This window comes from Rhipicephalus microplus, unplaced genomic scaffold (genome assembly GCF_043290135.1).
Source record: "Rhipicephalus microplus isolate Deutch F79 unplaced genomic scaffold, USDA_Rmic scaffold_401, whole genome shotgun sequence".
Lineage (NCBI taxonomy): Eukaryota > Metazoa > Arthropoda > Arachnida > Ixodida > Ixodidae > Rhipicephalus > Rhipicephalus microplus.
The window spans coordinates 87501-99366 of record NW_027464965.1 but is presented as its reverse complement, the minus strand read 5'-3'; the positions used below and the strand labels follow the sequence as shown (position 1 = coordinate 99366).

The window sequence follows — 11866 nt, the reverse complement described above, 5'->3', positions numbered from 1 at the left end:
GCCCACTCACTCGATCGCCATGTCTGTTTGCCACAGTTTTCCCGGTGGTGCCGCACCCGGGCTCGCCCCGGCAGACGCGTTTTTTTTTTCTTTCGCCCCGGCTGACGCAGTTTTCGCGCCGCCCCGGCAGACGCGGTTTTCGCGCCGCCCCGGCAGACGCGGTTTTTTGCGCCGCCCCGGCTGACGCAGTTCGGACTTGGCACTTTTTGGCTGAGCCTGGCTGGCGGCCCACTCACTCGATCGCCATGTCTGTTTGCCACAGTTTTCCCGGTGGTGCCGCACCCGGGCTCGCCCCGGCTGACGCAGTTTTCGCGCCGCCCCGGCTGACGCGGTTTCGTGCCGCCCGGCAGACGCGGTTTTTTGCGGCCGCCCCGGCTGACGCGGTTTTTTTGCCGCCCCGGCTGACGCAGTTCGGACTTGGCACTTTTCGGCTGTGCCTGGCTGGCGGCCCACTCACTCGATCGCCATGTCTGTTTGCCACAGTTTTCCCGGTGGTGCCGCACCCGGCTCGCCCCGGCAGACGCGTTTTTTTTTTTTTTCTTTCGCCCCGGGCTGACGCAGTTTTCGCGCCGCCCCGGCTGACGCGGTTTCGTGCCGCCCCGGCAGACGCGGTTTTTTGCGCCGCCCCGGCTGACGCGGTTTTTGCCGCCCCGGCTGACGCAGTTCGGACTTAGCACTTTTTGGCTGAGCCTGGCTGGTGGCCCACTCACTCGATCGCCATGTCTGTTAGCCACAGTTTTCCCGGTGGTGCCGCACCCGGGCTCGCCCCGGCTGACCGCAGTTTTCGCGCCGCCCCGGCTGACGCGGTTTCGTGCCGCCCCGGCAGACGCGGTTTTCGCGCCGCCCCGGCTGACGCGGTTTTTGCCGCCCCGGCTGACGCAGTTCGGACTTAGCACTTTTCGGCTGTGCCTGGCTGGCGGCCCACTCACTCGATCGCCATGTCTGTTTGCAACAGTTTTCCCGGTGGTGCCGCACCCGGGCTCGCCCCGGCTGACGCAGTTTTCGCGCCGCCCCGGCTGACGCGGTTTCGTGCCGCCCCCGGCAGACGCGGTTTTTCGCGCCGCCCCGGCTGACGCGGTTTCGTGCCGCCCCGGCAGACGCGGTTTTTGCCGCCCCAGCTGACGCAGTTCGGACTTAGCACTTTTTGGCTGAGCCTTGCTGGCGGCCCACTCACTCGATCGCCATGTCTGTTTGCCACAGTTTTCCCGGTGGTGCCGCACCCGGGCTCGCCCCGGCAGACGCGTTTTTTTTTTCTTTCGCCCCGGCTGACGCAGTTTTCGCGCCGCCCCGGCAGACGCGGTTTTCGCGCCGCCCCGGCAGACGCGGTTTTTTGCGCCGCCCCGGCTGACGCGGTTTTTTGCCGCCCCGGCTGACGCAGTTCGGACTTGGCACTTTTTGGCTGAGCCTGGCTGGCGGCCCACTCACTCGATCGCCATGTCTGTTTGCCACAGTTTTCCCGGTGGTGCCGCACCCGGGCTCGCCCCGGCTGACGCAGTTTTCGCGCCGCCCCGGCTGACGCGGTTTCGTGCCGCCCCGGCAGACGCGGTTTTTTGCGCCGCCCCGGCTGACGCGGTTTTTTGCCGCCCCGGCTGACACGGTTCGGACTTTGCACTTTTCGGCTGTGCCTGGCTGGCGGCCCACTCACTCGATCGCCATGTCTGTTTGCCACAGTTTTCCCGGTGGTGCCGCACCCGGGCTCGCCCCGGCAGACGCGTTTTTTTTTTTTTTTTCTTTCGCCCCGGCTGACGCAGTTTTCGCGCCGCCCCGGCTGACGCGGTTTCGTGCCGCCCCGGCAGACGCGGTTTTTTGCGCCGCCCCGGCTGACGTGGTTTTTGCCGCCCCGGCTGACGCAGTTCGGACTTTGCACTTTTTGGCTGAGCCTGGCTGGCGGCCCACTCACTCGATCGCCATGTCTGTTTGCCACAGTTTTCCCGGTGGTGCCGCACCCGGGCTCGCCCCGGCAGACGCGTTTTTTTTTTTTCCTTCGCCCCGGCAGACGTGGTTCCCCCCCCCCCCCCCTCCGTCTTTCTTTTTGTTTTTTTTTTCGCCGCGGCTGAAGTGGATTTTTCGGTGCCTCGACGCCCCGGTAGTCGCGGTTTTTCCGTTTCCGCACGGCCCCGGCTGACGCTGCTCGGTCACAGTCGCCTTTTGTGGTGATTGCAGACTTCTTGAGCGCGGGTGTTTTTTTTTTTTGTTGTTGTTGTTGTTTTATTACGCATTCGCTCCAGCAGACGCTGTTTAGACTTTTTGTTTCCTCTTTTATCCTGCGACGAGGTGACGAGGTTTATTCGGTGCCCCGCCGCCCCGGCTGAAGTGATTTTTCCTGTCCCGTGCCGCCCCGGCTGACGCGGTTGGGACTTCGCGTTTGTTCGGCCGCCACGGGTTTTGGCGCACTCGCTCGGTTGCTTGTTGTTGCCACTTGTTGCGAACCCAGGTTTCTTGAGCGAGCGCGGGCGTTTTTTCTTCCTTTCTTTCTTTGTTCTATGTGTTAGCGAATCGGCCTTTAATATCACACGAGGACTCACAACCAACAATTTTCAGTTTGAAGTGTAAAAAATCTGCAGGTGTTGACGTAACTGACTTGCCCCGTACCCTTGAGTACATCCATGAAGTTCTCGTAGTACTACTAAATCGCATTATTCCAAGTGGAGAAATTCCCATAAACTTGCAAACCTCTACACGAAAATCGGTGCGCGTGATAAAGTTGAAAATTATCGTCCGATATCAAATGTGCCTTCTATAACACAAATTCTAGGAAAAAAAAAAAAAAAACACTTGTTCGCCGTTTTCTGCGCCGTGACTGGCAGCACTCCGGCGAAGCGAAACGGGGTCGATTCGAGCACGATATCGGCGTCTTTCGACGTGCTCGCCGGCGACCGTCGCACGAGTACGTCGCACGAGCGCGTCTGCCGGGGCGCCGTTTGCGAAGCCGACGCAAAAGTGGGAACCGCCGCTCGGATGATCGCCGCTTTCGGCAGAGTGAGTGTTGGCACTCCGGGGAAGCGAAACAGCGTGAATGCGCCCACGAAATCGGCGTATTTTGAAGTGCCCGCCGGCGACCGTCGCACGAGTACGGTAAACCGCGTCAGCCGGGGCGTAGTTCGGGACGCCGACGAAAAAGTGGGAAGCGCAACTCGGATCTTCGCCGTTTTTGCAGGAGTGAGTGGCGGCCCTCCTGCGAGACCAAGAAGCATCGATTCGTGCACGAATTCGGCGCCTTTCGACGTGATCGCCGGCGACCGTCGCTCGAGTAGGGCAAACCGCGTCTGCCGGGGCGGGCTTCGGGACGCCGATGCGAAAGTGGGAAACGCTGCTCGGATGTTCGCCGTTTTTGGCCGAGTGAGTGCTGGCACTCGGGCGAAGCCAAACGGGGCCGATTACGGCACGATATCGGCGTCTTTCGACGTGCCCGCCGGCGACCGTCGCACGAGTACGGTAAACCGCGTCAGCCCGGGCGGAGTTCGGGACGCCGATGCGAAAGTGGAGAACGCCGCTCGGATCTTCGCCGTTTTTGGAGGAGTGAGTGGCGGCACTCCGGAGAAGCCAAGGAGCGCCAATTAGCGCACGATATCGGCGTCTTTCGACGCGCTCGCCGGCGACCGTCGCACGAGTAGGGCAAACCGCGTCTGCCGGGGCGGGGTTTACGACGCCGACGCAAAAGTGGGAACCGCCGCTCGGATGTTGGCCGTTTTTGGCAGAGTGAGTGCTGGCACTCCGGCGACGCGAAAGAGCGCGAATGCGCCCACGAAAGTGGCGTATTTGGACGTGCGTGACGGCGACCGCTGCAGGAGTACGAAAAACCACGTCAGCCGGGGCGAGCGACACACGGCGGTCTGGGTGCTTATCGCTGCTATTATAGGGGCACCCCGGCAGACGCAGAAAAAAAAAAAAATTTTCGACCTTCTTTTTTGCTGGTCGAGCTCGGGTAACCCAGGTCGCAATGGGAGCCGCGCACGAAAGCGGCGTCGCGAGACGCGTTCGCGGTCGCTAGTCGCACGAGCTCGGCAACCGCGTCAGCCGGCGCGGAGTTCGGGATGCCGACGGCTAAGTGGGTACCGCTGCTCGGATGTTCGCCGTTTTTGGCCGAGTGAGTGCTGGCACTCCGGTGAAGCCAAGGAGCGCCAATTCGTGCACGATATCGGCGTCTTTCGACGTGCCCGCCGGCCACCGCCGCACGAGTACGGCAAACCGCGTCTGCCGGGGCGGGGTTCGCGACGCGTACGCAATAGTGGGAACCGTCGCTCGGATGTTCGTCGTCTTTGGCCGAGCGAGTGCTGGCACTCCGGCGAAGCGAAACGGGGCCGATTCGGGCACGATATCGGCGTATTTCGACGTGCTCGCCGGCGACCGTCGCACGAGTACGGCAAAGCGCGTCTGCCGGGGCGAGGTTTGCGACGCCGACGAAAAAGTGGGAAGCGCCGCTCGGATCTTCGCCGTTTTTGCAGGAGTGAGTGGCGGCCCTCCTGCGAGACCAAGAAGCATCGACTCGCGCACGATATCGGTGTCTTTCGACGTGCCCGCCGGCCACCGCCGCACGAGTACGGCAAACCGCGTATGCCGGGGCGGGGTTGGCGACGCCGACGCAAAAGTGGGAACCGCCACTAGGATGTTCGCCGTTTTTGGCAGAGTGAGTGCTGGCACTCCGGCGAAGCGAAAGAGCGCGAATGCGCCCACGAAAGTGGCGTGTTTGGACGTGCTTGACGACGACCACCGCAGGAAAACGAAAAACCACGTCAGCCGGGGCGAGCGACCCATGGCGGTCTGGGTGCTTATCGCTGCTATTATAGGGGCACCCCGGCAGACGCAAAAAAAAAAAAAAAATTTTTTTCGACATTCTTTTTTGCTCGTCGACCTCGGGTGACCCAGGTCGCAGTGGGAGCCGCGCACGAAAGCGGCGTCGCGAGACGGCTTCGCGGTCGCTAGTCGCACGAGCTCGGCAACCGCGTCTGCCGGGGCGGAGTTCGGGACGCCGACGGCTAAGTGGGAACCGCCGCTCGGATGTTCGCCGTTTGTGGCCGAGTGAGTGCTGGCACTCCGGCGAAGCCAAACGGGGCCGATTCCGGCACGATATCGGCGTCTTTCTACGTGCTCGCCGGCGACCGTCGCACGAGTACGGCAAAGTGCGTCTGCCGGGGCGGGGTTTGCGACGCGTACGCAATAGTGAGAACCGTCGCTCGGATGTTCGTCGTCTTTCGCCGAGCCAGTGCTGGCAATCCGGCGAAGCCGAACGGAGCCGATTCGGGCACGATATCGGCGTCTTTCCACGTGCTCGCCGGCGACCGTCGCACGAGTACGGTAAACCGCGTCAGCCGGGGCGGAGTTCGGGACGCCGATGCGAAAGTGGGAAGCGCCGCTCGGATCTTCGCCGTTTTTGGAGGAGTCAGTGGCGGCACTCCGGTGAAGCCAAGGTGCGCCAATTCGCGCACGATATCGGCGTCTTTCGACGTGCCCGCCGGCCACCGTCGCACGAGTACGGCAAACCTCGTCTGCCGGGGCGGGGTTTGCGACGCCGACGCAAAAGTGGGAACCGCCGCTCGGATGTTCGCCGTTTTTGGCAGAGTGAGTGCTGGCACTCCGGCGAAGCGAAAGAGCGCGAATGCGCCCACGAAAGTGGCGTGTTTGGACGTGCTTGACGACGACCACCGCAGGAAAACGAAAAACCACGTCAGCCGGGGCGAGCGACCCATGGCGGTCTGGGTGCTTATCGCTGCTATTATAGGGGCACCCCGGCAGACGCAAAAAAAAAAAAAAATTTTTTTCGACATTCTTTTTTGCTCGTCGACCTCGGGTGACCCAGGTCGCAGTGGGAGCCGCGCACGAAAGCGGCGTCGCGAGACGGCTTCGCGGTCGCTAGTCGCACGAGCTCGGCAACCGCGTCTGCCGGGGCGGAGTTCGGGACGCCGACGGCTAAGTGGGAACCGCCGCTCGGATGTTCGCCGTTTGTGGCCGAGTGAGTGCTGGCACTCCGGCGAAGCCAAACGGGGCCGATTCCGGCACGATATCGGCGTCTTTCTACGTGCTCGCCGGCGACCGTCGCACGAGTACGGCAAAGTGCGTCTGCCGGGGCGGGGTTTGCGACGCGTACGCAATAGTGAGAACCGTCGCTCGGATGTTCGTCGTCTTTCGCCGAGCCAGTGCTGGCACTCCGGCGAAGCCGAACGGAGCCGATTCGGGCACGATATCGGCGTCTTTCCACGTGCTCGCCGGCGACCGTCGCACGAGTACGGTAAACCGCGTCAGCCGGGGCGGAGTTCGGGACGCCGATGCGAAAGTGGGAAGCGCCGCTCGGATCTTCGCCGTTTTTGGAGGAGTCAGTGGCGGCACTCCGGTGAAGCCAAGGTGCGCCAATTCGCGCACGATATCGGCGTCTTTCGACGTGCCCGCCGGCCACCGTCGCACGAGTACGGCAAACCTCGTCTGCCGGGGCGGGGTTTGCGACGCCGACGCAAAAGTGGGAACCGCCGCTCGGATGTTCGCCGTTTTTGGCAGAGTGAGTGCTGGCACTCCGGCGAAGCGAAAGAGCGTGAATGCGCCCACGAAAGTAGCGTATTTGGACGTGCTTGACGGCGACCGCCGCAGGAGTACGAAAAACCACGTCAGCCGGGGCGAGCGACCCACGGCGGTCTGGGTGCTTATCGCTGCTATTATAGGGGCACCCCGGCAGACGCAGAAAGAAAAAAAAAAATGGGGACATGGCGTGCGTCACCGTGCGGCTTCGCAGCGTTGCCGAAGTCGCCGAGCCCTTCGACTGAGCCGAACGGCGGACAGGGAACGTTGGTCGGCCGTTCTAACCTGTCGGTGCCACGCCGAGACGTCGTTAAGGAAAACCGCGTCGTGGGCCTCTACGACGCCGTCGAGTCGTTGTACGTTTGGTGTCCAGCGTGTCGGCGGCGAGTAGCGGACACGTCGTTCACGACTTCGGTCTTTCGCAGTCGACGCGAACTTGCGGAGAGTCGTGGTGCCTCACGTTTTCGGCAGAAACCGCGGCGGAATTTTCCCGTGCGTGCGCGCACGACCTCGGTGCTGTGCCGTCAGCGTAGTGTTGCACAAACTCGTGGCCTACCCAAGGTGCGGTACGTTTGCGGCCGTATCCTCGGTGGGAATTTCGTGAGTAGGGTCGCAAATTCTACGACCTCGGCGGGTTTGAGAGCGACGTAGACTTGTGGCACGCTCAACATGCCACACGTTTCGGGGCACACCCGCGGTGAAATTTTCTCGAGTACGCTCGTATTAGGGCCCAAGGAGGTCTGGGTACTTATCGCTGCTATTATGTGGGGGTTCTCGTGAGCGGCGTACGCGAAAGCGACCGGGTGTCTGATATGCGGCGGGCTTCGGCCTCGTCAAGCGTGTCCTCGGGTCTGCTCCAGGGGAATCCACGGCAGTCGTCTGCAGCCTCATCCGCTTGATGCGTTAGGGGCTGGTTGTCGGACGGTGCCGTTTTACCACGATATCGAGGTGTGTTCCGTGTCGTCCTCGGGCGATTCAGATGCGAAAGCGCCGAAGACGCGGGCGTGACCCGTCGTCTGGCGGCTTTGCAGTCTCGGCTCCGTTGCTAGTTCCGGCCGGTCCACCGACAGTGCAGCGGGCTTGGGCAACCCGCACGGCGCGACCGAGTCGATGCAACGAAAAAGAGCGAGCATGAACGTGCTTCTTGCCGCACGGCTCCCACTCGTCTTTCGGGAAGGTTGTGCCGTAGCGAGCTCGAACGCCGTCATCTCGGAGTGCAAAATAAGCGTGTTGGGGCGCCTGAAGGTGGCCTCCGCCGCACACAGACTGCGTCCGGCCCGCCGAGGGCGAGGACGGACGCGCAGTCGAACGATTACCTGGTTGATCCTGCCAGTAATCATATGCTTGTCTCAAAGATTAAGCCATGCATGTCTAAGTACATGCCGAAATAAGGCGAAACCGCGAATGGCTCATTAAATCAGTTATGGTTCCTTAGATCGTTTCTTCCTACTTGGATAACTGTGGCAATTCTAGAGCTAATACATGCAGTGAGCCTGGAGCCCTTTGGGTAACGGGTGCTTTTATTAGACCAAGATCGATCGGGTTTCGGCCCGTATTGTGTGGTGACTCTGGATAACTTTGTGCTGATCGCATGGCCACGAGCCGGCGACGTTTCTTTCAAGTGTCTGCCTTATCAACTTTCGATGGTAGGTTACTTGCTTACCATGGTTGTTACGGGTAACGGAGAATCAGGGTTCGATTCCGGAGAGGGAGCCTGAGAAACGGCTACCACATCCAAGGAAGGCAGCAGGCGCGCAAATTACCCACTCCCGGCACGGGGAGGTAGTGACGAAAAATAACAATACGGGACTCTTTTGAGGCCCCGTAATTGAAATGAGTACACTCTAAATCCTTTAACGAGGATCAATTGGAGGGCAAGTCTGGTGCCAGCAGCCGCGGTAATTCCAGCTCCAATAGCGTATACTAAAGCTGCTGCGGTTAAAAAGCTCGTAGTTGGATCTCAGTTCCAGACGAGTAGTGCATCTACCCGATGCGACGGCTCGGACTGAACATCATGCCGGTTCTTTCTTGGTGCACTTCATTGTGTGCCTCGAGATGGCCGGTGCTTTTACTTTGAAAAAATTAGAGTGCTCAACGCAGGCGAGTCGCCTGAATAAACTTGCATGGAATAATAGAACAAGACCTCGTTTCTGTTCTGTTGGTTTTTGGAATACGAGGTAATGATTAAGAGGGACGGACGGGGGCATTCGTATTGCGGCGCTAGAGGTGAAATTCTTGGACCGTCGCAAGACGAACTACTGCGAAAGCATTTGCCAAGAATGTTTTCATTGATCAAGAACGAAAGTCAGAGGTTCGAAGGCGATCAGATACCGCCCTAGTTCTGACCATAAACGATGCCAACCAGCGATCCGCCTGAGTTACTCAAATGACTCGGCGGGCAGCTTCCGGGAAACCAAAGTATTTGGGTTCCGGGGGAAGTATGGTTGCAAAGCTGAAACTTAAAGGAATTGACGGAAGGGCACCACCAGGAGTGGAGCCTGCGGCTTAATTTGACTCAACACGGGAAAACTTACCCGGCCCGGACACTGGGAGGATTGACAGATTGAGAGCTCTTTCTTGATTCGGTGGATGGTGGTGCATGGCCGTTCTTAGTTGGTGGAGCGATTTGTCTGGTTAATTCCGATAACGAACGAGACTCTAGCCTATTAAATAGGTGCGGGGTTCCCAGCACCTTACAACCTTCTTAGAGGGACAAGCGGCTCCTAGCCGCACGAAACAGAGCAATAACAGGTCTGTGATGCCCTTAGATGTCCGGGGCCGCACGCGCGCTACACTGAAGGAAGCAGCGTGTCTTTATCCCTGTCTGAAAAGACTGGGTAACCCGTGGAACTTCTTTCGTGATTGGGATAGGGGCTTGCAATTGTTCCCCTTGAACGAGGAATTCCCAGTAAGCGCGAGTCATAAGCTCGCGTTGATTACGTCCCTGCCCTTTGTACACACCGCCCGTCGCTACTACCGATTGAATGATTTAGTGAGGTCTTCGGACCGATGTCCGGCGCGGCCTTTCGGTTGCGCCGGTCTGTTGGAAAGATGACCAAACTTGATCATTTAGAGGAAGTAAAAGTCGTAACAAGGTTTCCGTAGGTGAACCTGCGGAAGGATCATTAACGGATTGTGAAGGGTGAGCGCCTCAGCTGCGTCTGCGCCCGACACTTTCTGCCGCTGACCCCGTTTGGACGCGGGGTCGGCTTTTCCCCACGGGGCTGCCTGAATGTGGAGCGGCACCCCGTGACAAATTGTTGCGCCCAGCGGACGCCAACACCGCGACCTTGGACGGTCGGCCAGGTGGCGGACGCGGGTACAAACGGCGCAACGCACTCATAGGTCGGCTTTCGACCCGCCACTGCACCGTGGCTCGAAGCGCTCGAAATGCGCGACCCGACCGCTGCGGGACCGCCTAGTACTGTAAACAGGAGCGGCGGAGCGCGAACGGCGAGTCGTGGTTACGTCGGTAGAAGGCGAGGCTGCGCGTTCCCGAAACGCCAGCCGAGTGCCCTCCCGACCGTTCGAGCGTGCAAGAACGAGACCCGACAATCGCGCGGCGACTGCCAAGTACGAGAGGAACGGCACAAGCGTCGGCGGTCGGTCAAGGAACTGGCGATGTGACGGGTCCGCTGTGCACCAGTGCATACCGTCCCGCCGTCCGCGGCAAGCGCCTCCGCGTCCTCGGGTGACGGAGGCTGCCGGTCGGTTCTTGCAGGCGAGGGATCTCGCTGGCACCGGTTCGCGTTGACGCGCGGCCGGTCATGGCACGGCGATGCGACGGCCGAGGTGCGCAGTACTCGATGGAGGAACCGCACGCTCCGATGACCGTCCCGCCCTCCGCGGCGTATGCGTACCGACCGTAATGGTTGCAGCAGCGCCGGCCGGCTTTTGAATTCGCCACACGAAACACGGTGCGAGATCGCGGTTAGGGGAGCGTCGACGTTGCCAGGCGTTTTGCTTGCTGCCGAGGGAAAGGCGGCACGGCCACGTCGCGCTCGTCGCGATTAGCGGGTCTGCGCGCTTTGGGAAGGTGCCGCAACGACTTGCCGAAAGAGGAAGCACGGAAGAACGAGGGACTTGGACGTCCCGACAATTGAACGCACTTGCGGCCAGGCCCTTGCTGGCTTCGTTCTTCCGCCTCGAGTAGGCTCGTACGCGGCTCCGGCGCCGAAAGTGGTCCTTGGCACCGACTTCGGTGGACGTGGGAAGTGCCGCGCAAGTACGGCGCGCCTGGCTCCACCTGTTGGCTAAAGTAGGCAGCCGGATCGGCATTTTGGTGTGCGGTGGCAAACCGTGGATGCGAAAAAAGCTTGTGCGATTTCGTGGAACAAAAAGCGGGGGTCCCCCTTTTTATGCGGAGGAGACCGACCCGCCCGCCGTGGTGAACCGCGACGCCACGGTAAAAACGGGAGAGGCTTGTCGATGGGACCGTGCATCCCGCGCTCCACGGAGGCCGGGAGGCGGCCGCCCGAGGAAATGTGTAGCCGTCGAGGCCCGCATCTGCGTGCACTCTTATCCAAATGGGTGTACCGCAGGCATTTTCTGGTTAGGCGGGCCAATGAGAGCGAGCACACAACGATACCTACGGGTCCGGCTTGGAGAACCGGCTTCGACGCCTCCCGAGTATTTATAGAGGGGTGGACCACGAAAGCACTCGCAAGTAGCGGAAGCGAAACGCCGTCCGAAACACACCGTTTGCTCGATTTGCGGCAGCCGAAAAAGGCGCGGCAGAGTTTTGGAGTCCAAGCGTGCGCTGAAAAGCGCCCTTCTTGGCCACTGTTTGGCCGAGTGCCAGAAACGTTTGGTTTTGACTGTACGGAATTGAACAAACACTTTTTCACGACTCTAAGCGGTGGATCACTCGGTTCTCGGGTCGATGAAGAACGCAGCCAGCTGCGAGACTTGGTGTGAATTGCAGGACACACTGAGCACTGATTCTTTGAACGCACATTGCGGCCTTGGGTCTTCCCTTGGCTTCGTCTGTCTGAGGGTCGGATCACATATCAAGAGAGCCTTCGGCGCACAAGGGAACGTGAGCCGTCGACTCGTTTTGACCGCGTCGGCAACACGGACAGCACGCTGAACACCTCACAGCGAGCGCCAACAGCGGCCACTCAAGGGCGAGACGGTGGCGACCGTCGTGCCAGAGCCCAACCGAAACGGGGGCGACCGACTGCATTGAGGATGTGGCACCTCGTTGAGACCGCCGCAGGACTTCGAGTCGGAAGGAAGCCTGCAGGGAAAGTGCGGTCGAGGTTGCGTACTCCTCTCTGCGACCGGGCGCGCAAGAGCTGCGAGAGCCACGGACGCGCAACTTTAACGCACGGTAAACACGAGGAGCGAAAGCCGGCCA

The 11866-nt window shown here is 60.6% G+C and overlaps 2 non-coding genes across 2 annotated transcripts; both read left to right on the top strand.

Annotated features, from left to right (window-relative positions):
- Positions 1–7820: 7820 nt before the first annotated feature.
- On the top strand, positions 7821–9635 carry LOC142794341 (small subunit ribosomal RNA). The gene has a single exon (XR_012892266.1). It is a non-coding gene; the product is annotated as a small subunit ribosomal RNA (ribosomal RNA).
- A 1719-nt stretch (positions 9636–11354) lies between these two features.
- Positions 11355–11507, top strand: LOC142794351 (5.8S ribosomal RNA). The gene has a single exon (XR_012892274.1). It is a non-coding gene; the product is annotated as a 5.8S ribosomal RNA (ribosomal RNA).
- Positions 11508–11866: the final 359 nt, after the last annotated feature.